This window comes from Rhinolophus ferrumequinum, chromosome 21 (assembly GCF_004115265.2).
Source record: "Rhinolophus ferrumequinum isolate MPI-CBG mRhiFer1 chromosome 21, mRhiFer1_v1.p, whole genome shotgun sequence".
In the NCBI taxonomy this organism is placed as follows: domain Eukaryota; kingdom Metazoa; phylum Chordata; class Mammalia; order Chiroptera; family Rhinolophidae; genus Rhinolophus; species Rhinolophus ferrumequinum.
In genome coordinates this window covers 3,076,354-3,089,192 of record NC_046304.1, presented here as the reverse complement: position 1 = coordinate 3,089,192, position 12,839 = coordinate 3,076,354, and positions in this window count along the sequence as shown.

Here is a 12,839-nt window from a genome sequence, read left to right as displayed (position 1 = left end):
TGGCCTAAGGTGAGCTTGTCTGTCTCTTTGATGAGAATCACAGTGGTTGCTAGGGCCCGCAAGCATGGTGGCCAACACACTGCTACAGGGTCTAATTTCTTTGAGAGGTAGGCAGTGGGACAGAGCCATGGTCCAACTCTTTGGGCCAGTAGTCCTAAGGCTATTTTGTCTCTCTCATGGACGAATAAGTGGAATGGCCTCTTAGCATCAGGTAACCCGAGGGCTGGGACCTGTCCAAGTGAGTTCTTGAGCTGCTGGAAAGCGTTTTCTTGATCTTCTGTCCGTATAATGGGGGCCTTTACTTGACCAACTAGAGCCTCACATAAGGAATGGGTTATTGCTGAAAAGCCAGGAATCCAGATCCAGCAGAAGCCAGCGGCTCCGAGGAACTCACGGAGCGCTCTCTGGTTAGTGGGTCGAGGGAGAGAGGTGATGACTTTCTTCCGCTCGGTGCTGAGGGCCCGCTGTCCTTTGGAGATGACAAAGCCCAAGTATTGTACCTGTTTTTGGCAGAGCTGGGCTTTCTTCCAGGAGACTATACCCCGTCTTGACTAAGTGGGACAGAAGTGCCTGCGTCGCGGTTTGGCACTCGGTTTCAGTGGCACAGGTTAAGAGCAGATCATTCACATATTGCCATAGAGTGCAGCGGTATTCTTCTCAAGGGAGGGTGGCTAAATCTGAGGCTAGTGCTTCCCCAAAGAGGGTTGGGGGGTTTTTGAAGCCCTATGGGAGCCAAGTCCATGTCAGCTGGAGCTGCCGGCCGGTATCAGGTTCAGTCCATTCAAGGCGAACAGTGATTGGCTCTAAGGTGCCAACCGAATGCAGAAGAATGCATCTTTCAGGTCCAGGCAGGTGAACCATCCGGCTTCCAGGGGCAGCTGACTGATGAGAGTATATGAATTTGGGACTATGGGGTGTAGGGAAACCGTAGCTTGGCTCACCACTCTTAAATCTTGTACTGGCCGGTATTCTCCATTAGGCTTCCTTACCGGCAGGAGGGGCATACTCCATGGTGACTGGCACTCTACGAGTATCCCTACTGCTCTGAGACGGGCGAGGTGTTTTTGGATCCCTGCGCAGGCTTCCTTGGAGATGGGATATTGGCGTAGCTGTTGGGGTTGAGCTCCGGGTTTTAGCTCCACCAAAATTGGGGCCTTATGTTTTGCCAGCCCGGGCAGATTATCTTCTGCCCAAACTTCCAGGAAATCAGCTCTGTAGCCTTCTGGGTTCTGTTCTAAACTGCCAGTCCATAGAGCCTCCACTCTTCTTCCCTCGGGGTGGTGATAGACAGACTAAATCCTTCTGCCGGAGGCTGCAGAGACATGGTGGCTTGGCCTGATGGTCCGAAGAAGACTTGGGCCCTTAATTTAGTAAGGAAGGGGATTGGACAGTCTGGTAAGTAGAGAAACTCATGTGACACAGTGTGTCCTCCTAATATATAAGTCCTGGCCTGGCAGAACAGCCGGCTCTTAGCTTGATACCCACTGGCTTCCATTATGGTGACTCTGCGGTCCCCGAGCGGTGTCACAAGCGTGGTGACTACTGAGTGTTCTGCTCTAGTATCTACCATAAAAGTCACTGTTTGGCCCCCTACATCTAAATCAACCGTGGGCTCGTGGGGGCTGAGTTCGAACAAGCCCAGTCCTCTTTAGTCCGACTCAATTCCCACTAATCCTATGAAGTCGGGCTCCGGGCTGATTGGGTTGGGACCATGGGGAGGCTGAGGCTGGAAGCAGAGTGTCTGGAAGCGGTGGGGCCACACCAGCCGTTGGCTGTGTTGCTTAGGGAGGTGGTGGCGGCTCTTCGTCAGCGTCCCCCTGGTAAATGGCCTTAGCCATGTCTTTCTAAGCGTGGCCTCGTGGGTTCCATGCAACGTAGATCCTGGACTGTTCCTTACTATTGGAGCAGAACTGCACCCAGGGAGGAAGGGTTTGGGCTATTTCCAACCACGAGTCAACTTAAGGAACTGGTCTGGATGTCCTGGGGTCCCGGTGACAACTACGTAGACTCGGCGAATCGTGGAGAGGTCAAGAGTGCCTCCTGGGGGCCATCCCACGTCAAAACCTGGCCACTCCAGCTCACATAAAGCACAGAGACATCCGGAGGTCATTTTGACCTCATAATCGCCTCCGAAACCTTTCCTGAAATTCTTTCACATGCAATCTAGAACCGTGGGCTTCTCGTGTTTCCCTCCCATGATGTTCGGTGTCACGCGGACAAGGGAAGGGTTTCAATCAGGCGCCTGCCTGGCCGTTTCCCTTGCGGGAACTTAAGGTGCGTCTTGGCTAAGGTGTGCCTGTATAAACCCCAGGCCAGGTCGCACTCCGAGAGTGCAAATCACCATTATGCCTTTCAATGCCACCACGGAAATGCAGGTTGGGGCTCACTCGGGTTCCATAGCTGACAGGTTGTGGATCCACACAGAATCCCATTCGAGACCAAGCACACACACACTCATTCAGGGAGGAAAGAGGCCCTTCCCCGGAACAGCCCTAACTGGAGTCTGAAGTGGGACTCAGCGGGAGGTGATCAGGCTCCCCTTCTGCCCTTAGGCAGGCCTAACTGGGTCCTGGCCCTGGGGTCTTACCGTGTCCGATGTCCTGGTTGGCTGTCTATCCTTTCTCCCTACTGGGGTCTGGCAGGGAGCCATGGGCCGGAGCCAGCGGGAGGTCACTGGTCCTGTGCCTGCCGAAATCAGCAGGGCGCGCCTAGCCCTGTCTTGGCTCTCCCGCCACCCTGCAGCCCGCCTCTGCCCAAACTGGTGGCTCAAGGGGCCAGCGTGGTTGGGTTCCTGGTCAGGGAACCAAATGTTGCAGAATCCAAGACCGGAAAGAACCCAAGCGGCGCTCAGAGAGTTAGGAGAGTCAGCTTTATTATGCTGGCAGGCTCAGCAGGATCCTTCCCAAAAGACTGAGCCCCTAGCAAGGTTTTGAGCAGGTTTTTATGGGTTGGGGACTTCCTTGAGTTGGGGAAAGGGTAGGTGTTGTCTGGTGATTGGCTGAAGGTGTGGCTTGGAGGGTGTTATGTGGAAGTGGGCTGGGGCTTAGGCTGGGGACTTCTCTCTCTGCTGGGGCCACCATTTTAGCTCAGTTCCACATGGCAGGGAACCATTTTAAGGTCAGTTTCCCAATGAATTCCACTGTTACTCTATATACCCTTTCTTCCACTACCACTTTTCTTGGTTTGCTAGCAGAATCACCCCCAGAAGCCACCCCTTTTTCCTCTTCTAACCCACCTGACATTGACGTCTCAATGTGGGATACCTCCCAACCCATTATCGCCACTCACCAGCCACCTCTTATTATCTTACTCAGAGATCCCACTCACTTCCCCACTAAAGCTCAATATCCTATTGCCTCTAATATCTAAGTTCCTCCAGGCAAAGATTCTCCCTGCAGCTTCTTCCCCTTACAACACTCTTATTCTCCCAGTCAAGAAGCCGGACGGGACATACCACTTTGTTCAGGACCTTTGAATTATAAATGAGGCAGTTATTCCCCTCCACCCTGTAGATCCCAATCCATGTCCCTTTTATCCCTCATATTTTCTGACACTCAATAGTTTACTGTCCTTGACCTTAAGGATGCTTTCTTTTCTATTCCTTTATGCCCCAATTCCCAGGACCTATTTGCATTTACCTGAACTGATCCTGATACCAACTTTTCTCAACAATTAACTTGGACAGTCCTCCCTCAGGGCTTTAGGGAAAGCCTCCATCTTTTTAGCCAGGCCTTAGCTCAAGACCTAACCTCCCTTTCCCTTCCTGGCTCTACGATTCTCCCATACATTGATGATCTCCTCCTTTGTAGCCCTACACATAATATCTCCACTTCCCATACCCACCTGCTCCTTAATTATCTGGCTTCCTTAGGTTATCATGTATCCCACTATAAGGCCCAACTCTCCACCTCATCCGTCACCTATCTAGGATTTTGCCTTCCCCTAGATCACCGGGAAATCACTACAGAACACAAAACGCTCATTCGCTCTATCCCCTTCCACTCCACTAAAGAGGATCTTCTCTCTTTCCTTGGCTTAGTTGGATATTTTTGCATTTGGATCCCCAATTTTGGCCTCATTGCCACACCCCTTTACCAGACTGCTGCTGGTCCCCTCCAGGAACCTCTCCTGCCTACTTCAGAGAACACCACTGCTTTTCCTCAACTCCAGACAGCTCTCATTTCTGCCCCTGCCTTTCCTTTACCTGACCTGACTAAGCCTTTCTTCCTATACACACATGAATCTCGGGGGCTTGCTCTAGGCCTCTTGGGTTTGAAATCAGGCCCTGATCTCAAAGCTATCACTTACCTATCCAAACAACTAGACCCCACTGCCCGGGGCTGTCCCCCTCTCTCGTGCCCTCACCGCCTCTGCCCTCCTCACTTTAGAGGCTTCCAAACTTATTTACGCTCAACCTGTCACTGTTTTCTCACCCCATTCAGTAATAATAAAGCTCCTTCCTTTCTTAGCTCTTCTCATCTTACTCATTATCAACTTCTGACCTCTTCCCACACTGCTCTTCTCCAGTCACCTGCCCTTAATCCCTCCATAGTTCTTCCTACTTCCACCTCTGTATCTCATTCCTGCATTGAGGAACTTGAATCTTCCTGGCTTCTTTGCCCTGACCTTTCTGACAACCCCTTTCTGATCCCGACTACACCTGGTTTGTTGACAGGTCATTACATTTAAAATGGAGAACACTATTCAGGCTAAGCTGTTACCTCTGCCTATGAATCTTCCCCTTTCCCTTCCAACACGTTTGCTCAGAAGGCTGAACTTATTGTCCTTATCGGTGCCCTAAGCCTAGCCAAAGGATGCTCTGTCAACATTTATACAGACTCGAAATATGCCTTTCATATTATCCCTTCCCTTGCTGCAATCTGGGTAGAACACAGCTTCCTTACTTCCAAGGTTCCTCTGTAGCCCATGGCCCCTTAATCCTCAAGCTTATTGAGGCTCTTCAACTCCCCACTCGTGTTTCCATTATACACTGCAGGGGACACCAAAGGAGCTCTGGCCTTGTAGCCATTGGTAGCAACAAGGCTGATAGGGAGGCACGCTGGGCTGCCCTCGTTGGCTCTCGAGAGCCTGTTACCCAAGTCCTTGCCATCCCTAACCTTCAGCCCACATACACTTCCCATGAAATTACTTCCCTTACCAGTCAGGGAGCCATTTGGGAGAGCCCCTGGCTTACCTCCGCCAGCAAACTAATCCCTCCCGATAGCCAGGCTTTAGATATCCTTACGGCTTTCTACAACTCTCTTCACATTGGACATAGACCGTACTCACTTTCTTACATCCCTTTATCACTTACCCACGTCTTTCTTCCCTTTTAGCCCATGTCACCCAAGCTTGTTCTATTTGCCGCCTCTACAACCCCCCAGGGGCCATTCAGCCTCCCCAATCCTTCCCAGCCCATCAGGCCCGTGGCCACATTCCTGGCCAAGATTGGCAAATTGATTTGACTCATATGCCACGCATCTGCCAATACCGTTATCTCCTCACTTTCCTGAATACTTTCTCTGGATGGCTGGAAGTCTTTCCCGCCATGTCTGGAAAAGTCCTCCACAGTCGCACATGCCCTCTTCCACCACATTATCCCCCATTTTGGCCTCCCTTCAACCATCCAGAGTGACAATGGTCCTAGTTTTATTTCCCAAATCACCCAACAATTTGCCACCTCTCTTGGTATTCAATGGCGACTGCACATCCCGTATCATCCCCAATCTTCTGGAAAGGTAGAAAGGGCTCACCTTACCCTCAAAACTCAATTAACCAAGCTGTCTTTAGAACTCCATCAGGACTAGATTTCCCTCCTCCTTATTGCCCTTTCCCACCTCTGCGCTGCCCCCGGTGCTCCAACTTTCCTCAGCCGGTTTGAACTCAGGTATGGTCGCCCTTTCCTCCTTGGCAATATACCCCCTTCCTGTTCACCTCTCCTTGGTGATTACCTCCCTACCCTTTCTCTCACCCGGAACCTCCTCCACTATCATGCTGATGCCTTCCTCCCTAAACCTCAGGATGGAACTGAAATTCCAGCAACTTCTCTAGAACTGGAAGATTGGGTCCTCTTGAAGGCTCTCCCAGACCAAGTCTGCCCCTTCCATCCCAAATGGGAAGGACTATATCAGGTCATCTTAACAACCCCCACAGCAGCCAAACTGTTATGAATACCTTCTTGGATTCACCTATCTAGACTAAAAAGGGCCCCGGAGCCAGCAACCCCAGACATAGACTAACGAAAACAACAGAAGTTGGACCAGCCAGAGGGACCCCAGCCAGACACCCTACCAGACATTTATACCTGCAGTCAGATGGGGTACGCAAAGGAGACAGAATGTAAGCAACAGACCACATGAGTAATAAGACCTTACAGCTAAGTGCTGGACAAGTTTCTGGGAACTGGCCTTTGACAGGGGGACTTTATGGACTATACACCAACTGACCTATAATCTCCAAACTCTTTATTCGGGCCTGTCAAAATGATCGGCAGGCAAATTGCTCTCACCATGCTCTTACAAGAACACTGTTACAACCCCCTCACCCAAAACTCTAATTAGGGACCCTGATCAACACCCTCGCTCAGCGGAAGCAGTTAGAGAAGACTGACCACCACCCCTTTTCCTAGGAATAGTTATCAAACCCAGAGGGGGAATTTGTTAAGCCATATTTAGGCCAGAAACAGGAACCTTCTTATCTTAAAAGCCATCTTGTGTTGCTTTGCACCTTATACTTGCCAGCTTGTGTTTGCCTTAGGCCTGGAGAAGCTGCCTGGAATGTAGAAGCCATCTTATACTGTCTTTCTTTGTACTTTGTTTGTCTTCTAGGGGCTTGTGATCAGTGGGACTGGGTAGGCCGAGGCAGTCTGGATGGAGGCCTGGGGGCCAGGGTGTGGAGCTGGAGGACTTGGTCATGCCCTGAAAGCCTTTGTTTCTAGAGACAATGCAACAAAAGCCCCCTGAAGCATTGAAAGGGGAACAACCTTGTTTACCACCCCCCATAAAACTGCATATCCCTTTTTACTTGGAAAGGTTATGGTCTTTTCTAGCCTGACCTCCCGCAGCTCAAACATGTCAAATAAATTCTAATAGACCAATTTTGGTCTCCCACAACTCATTCCTCCGGCCATGTCTAACAAAGTCTAGATCTAGCCACCAGTTTTTATGTTTTTGGATATGAACACTGTTTATTTTGTAATAATACTAATACGATAGAAGCATATCTGGTGCCTTATCAGTTTCAAAGCTTCACATGCAATCTTTATTCATAATAGTTCTAAGTTGATTTGGACATTGAGGCTTCCAGAGATTAAGTGACCTAGCTTGTGGGTATGTGATTAGTTTGTGTGCAATTCTGGGAGTAGATGTCACAGCTGTATCTCCAAATCTCAGACTTTTTCATTGCATCTACAGGTGGATTTGCTGTGGAAGGGTCTGAGGAGCCAATGCTGCTTGGCATTGCTACTGGTTAACCAATCTCTTTTCTGCCAAGTCTTGTCTTTTGTGATTGCCTGGGATGACGTTGAGACCTTTGATTCCAAAGCATCTAGAGTTTTATGAGGGAGGACTACTGAGGCTTGTAGATAATATGTATAGATTTTTATCTAATTAGGTGAGAGGTCCTGAGAAAAGTAGGGGAAAGGGAATAAAAGAAAGAAAAAAAAAGAAAGATGTCCCAAATGAAAGAACAGAACAAAGATCCAGAAAAAAAAAACACCGAAACAAAATGGAGACAATCTACCAATACAGAGTTCAAAACACTGGTTATAAGGATGCTCAATGATCTCATTGAGAACTTCAACAAAAAGAGAGAAAACATAAAAATGGAGCTAGAAAATATAAAAAAGTGGTGGCCAGTTTGCTCGGTGGTTAGAGCGCAGTGTTCATAACACCAAGGTTGCCAGTTGATTCCCACATGGACCAGTGAGAAACAACGGCTTTAGCTTGGAGTTGAGCCACCAGTGGTGGGTGGCTGGTTGGTTCAATGGTTGGAATGCGGTGCTCATAACACCAAGGTCACCCATTCAATTCCCACATGGGCCAGTGAGCTGCACCCTCCACAACTATATTGAAAACAATGACTTGACTTGGATCTGGTGGGTCCTGGAAAAACACACTCTTCCCCAATATTCCCCAATAAAAATTAAAAAAAAAAAAACATAAAAAAGAACCAGTCAGAGATGAAGAATACAATAACTGAAATAAATAATACATTATGGGGAATTCAACAGTAGAGTAGATGAAGCAGGAGATTGGATCAGTGATTTAAAAGACAAGATAGCAAAAACCACCCAATCCAAACAGCAAAAAGAAAAAAAGAATCCAAAAAAGTGAGGACAGTTTAAGGGACAACATCTCATGTACCAACATTTGCATCATATGGGGTATCAGAAGGAGAAGAGAGAGAAAAAGGAATTGAAAACTTATTTGAAGAAATAATGATGGAAAGCTTCCCTAACTTGGTAAAGAAAACAGACATACAAGCCCAGGAAGCATAGAGAGTCCCAAACAAGATGAATCCAAAGAGGCCCACACCAAGATACATCATAATTAAAATGGCAAAAGTTAAAGTCAAAGAGAAAATCCTAAAAGCAGCAAGAGAAAAACAGTTAGTTACCTACAAGGGAGCCCCCATAAGACTGTCAGCTTATTTCATAACAGAAACTCTAGCGGCCAGAAGGGATTGGCACAAAATATTCAAAGTGATGAAAAGCAAAGACCTACACCTACAACCAAGATTACTCTACCCAGAAAGACTATCAGAATTGAAGGACAGATAAAGAACTTCCCAGTCAAGAAAAAGCTAAGGGAGTTCATCACCACAAACCAGTATTACAAGAAATGTCAGAGGGACTTCTTTAAGAAGAAGAAGAAAAACCAAAGATTAAAAAATATGAATAATAAAATGGCAATAACTACATATCTATCACCAATTACTTAAATGTAAATGGATTAAACGTTCAAATCAAGACATAGGGTAGCTGAATGGATAAGAAAACAAGACACTTACATATGCTGCCTACAAGAGACTCACTTCAGATTGAAAAACACACACAGACTGAAAGTAAAGCGATGGAAAAAGTTATTTCTTGAGAAAAAAAAAGTTGTGGTAGCAATACTTATACCAGACAAAGTAGACTTTAAAACAAAAGCTATGACAAGAGACAAAAAAGGACTCAGTAATCGTACTTCTGGGTATTTATCCAAAGAAACCCAAAGCACTACATTGAAGGAACGTGTTCATACGTATGTTCATTGCAGCATTATTTACAATAGCCAAGATATGGAGGCAGCCTGGGTGTCCCTGAATGGATGAATGGATAAAGAAGAAGTGGTACATATATACAATGGAATATCACTTAGCCATAAAAAAAAAATGCAATCTTGCCATCTGCAACAACATGGATGGACATAGAGGGTATTATGCTGAATGAAGTCAGACAGAGAAAAACAAATGCCATATGATTTCGTTTATATGTGGAATCTAAAGAACAAGATAGACAAGTAAACAAAACAAACAAACTTACAGATACAGAGGATTGCCAAACGTGAGAGGGGTTGGGGGAATGGGTGAAAAATGGGAAGGGATTAAGAAGTACAGATTGGTAGTTAGAAAATACTCATAGGGATGTAAAGTACAGCATAAGGAATATAGTAAATAATATCATAATAACTATATGTATATTTTTTAACCATCTTAATGATTTTTAAGTATTCATTATGTTGTGCAACCATCACCACTATCCATCTCCATAACTCTTTCAAAAATATTTGAAACTGAAACTCTATATACATTAAACAATAATTCTCCATTCCTCCCTTCCATAAACCCCTTGTAACCACCATTCTACTTTCTGTTATGACTTCTGACTACTCTAAGTATCTCATATAAATCGAATCATACTGTATTTGTATTTTTCTGACTGGCTTATTTCATTAAGCATAATGGCTTCAAGATTCATCCATGTTGTAGCGTGTGTCAGAATTTCCTTCCTTTTAAGGCTGAGAGATACTCTGCCATATGTATATATTACATTTTGCTTACCCATTCATCTATCAATTGATGTTTGGGTTGCTTCCACCTTTGGGCTACTGTAAATAATGTTGTAAAAAGGCAACTCACAGAATAGAAGAAAATATTTGAGAATGTTATATGTGATAAGGGATTAATATCCAAAATACATGGAGAACTCCTAAAATTCAATAACAAAAAATAAAAAAACCTACAACCTGATTCAAAAATGGACGAAGGACTTTAATAGATATTTCTTCAAGGAAGATACACCAATGGCCAGTAAATACATGAAAAGATGTTCAACATCACTGTTCATTAGGAATGATTACAAAAAACTATATTGAGATACCATTTCATTCCCATTAGTATGGCTACAATTAAAAACAAACAAACAAAAAACAGAAAATAAGTGTTAGTGAGGATGTGGAAAACACGGAAGCCTTGTGCAATGTTGGTTGGAATGTAAAATGATACAGTTACCATGAAAAAAATTGTGGTGGTTCCTCAAAAAAAGTATTGTCTTTTGATGCACACATTTTAAAATTTTTCATGAAGTCCAATTTGTCTAATTTTTCTTTTATTGCCTGTGCCTTTGGCGTCATATCCAAGAAATCACTGCCAAAGTCAATGTCATAAAGTTTTTGCCTTATGTTTTCTTTTAAGAGTTTTGTTGTTTTACATCTTATGCTTAGGTCTTTGATCCACTTTGAGTTAATTTTTATATATAGTGTTAGGTAAGGGTTCAACTTCAGTCCTTTGCATGTGGATATCGCAGTTTTCCCAGGACCATTTGTTGAAAAGACTGTCCTTTCCCCATTGGATGGTCTTGGCATCTTTGTAAAAAATCATTTGATCATATATGCAAGGGTTGATCTATATATCTAATTTCATCTATCTGCATGTCTTTGTTTTATTCTGGGAACTTCCACATATCTATCTTCAAGTTCATTATTTGGTTTTTCAGCTTTAACTGATCTTTTAAGTATCTATTAAGTATTAAATTTCTATGGCTATATTTTCTTTTTGAAAATCCTAGCTAGTTCTTTTCCAAATATTGTTCTTTTGGTTTCAATTCCTTCTTTTATTTTTAATGACTTTTTAAGCATAATACTTTTCTATTCTCTTTCTTATTATTAAGCCATCATTTCAAATTTGAACTCTAATTTTCCCGTTTGTTGTATTTGTTAACTCTTGCTCACGATGGATTGTTTCTTTGTATTTTATAATTTTTACTGTAAGCTCACCACTACTGGGGCTTTTTTTCCTCACAGGAATAATCTTCATTATTGTGTCATTGTCCCTAACATAAGAAAACCTGTGACAAGAAGCCGAAAGTAGAATGGTGGTTCCCAGAAGCTGAGGGCAAGAGGAATACGGAGTTGTTTAATGGGTCCAGTTTCAGTTCTGCAAAATGAAAAAGTTCTGGAGATTGTATGCACAACACTGTGAATGTACTTGTTATGTGTATTTTACCACAATTAAAAACTAAAATAAAAGAAAGAAGCCTGTGACAGAACAGGTAGAAAAACAGAAAATCTGAAGATAGAATTATTAGATAATTTTAATAGTTTACCACACACCTATAAACAAGCTCTAGTATCACTACTTAAAAGTAGAAGCAAAAGCAAACCCTCCTTTGATCATATATTTCCTATCATCAACCAAACTCTAGACAGAATTGTCTACCTCAGCAGCCTCTTCTTCTTTACCTACCTTGAAAAACAGTGCATTCGAATCTCGCTCTCACTCCACATCATTCCATAAGGTCTCTAAAGACCCTTTAAACAAAAGATACTTTCCAACCTTATCTTTGGCTACCTCTCAGCAGCCCTCAGCCAGTCGTCATTCCCTCTGTGAATCATTCTTTGTAGCTGGCTTCCCCCATAACACGTTCCTTGATTTTCTTCTTTCCACATTGAACTGTCCTGTCTCTTGCTGGGTTTTCCTTCTATTTCTGTCCTCTACACATTGTGGCTTGCTTTGAGATACTCTTCCTTTTTATTCCCAGATGACCACATCAAGTCCCACTAAAATTATTATTGTCATTTTTAAGATTGAAAAAAAATTACATGGAAACAAAAATAGCTCATAATCCCACAGCCCAAATGGCCTCTGTTGATCTTAAAAGAAAAGAAAAGAACGAAAAAGAAAATAAAAAGAAAGAAAAGGAAAGAAAAGAAAAGAAGAAACAAACAAAACAAAGGGAGTACTTACTTGTACAGAGTTGGAATATTCAAAAAGCATCTGAAGGTAAAAGGCATTACACTCACACCATTCTTCAAGCCAGAAACTCAAGTCATTTGTGATTCATCCCATTCAGTGCCTTGTCTTCTACAACCAAACCCTAGTCATATCCTGTCAGTTCTCCTTCTGCAACATTGTGTAGAGCACATAAAATATATTATATATGTTGGACTCAGGTTTGTAAAACAAGGTGTTTACTAGTAGAGACATGAGCTAGGAATATGGCCATACATGTGTGAGACTGATAAGAGTGAAGTGAAAGATATGTTTTTGTGTGAAACTGAGCATAACAAAATTGAGTGATAAACACGTTCACCAAAAAACTTCTGGTTATCACCTAAGAGGTAAACAACTCTTGGCAAACAACTTCTGGTTATCAACTAAGTAAACAAGTCCCAGGGAAAAAAGATAAAAGCAGAGCTCAAGAGCAGAGCAGTGAGTAGTCTGTCTGGGTGCTCTGGCTAAGATCCTCTGTGAGACTCTGAGCAAGACACTCAGGAACGATCCTCCAATATGTTCGTCTGGGCGATCCGATAGAGTCCTCTGCGAGGTGCAAGCTGCGATATTCTGGGACTCTCCAA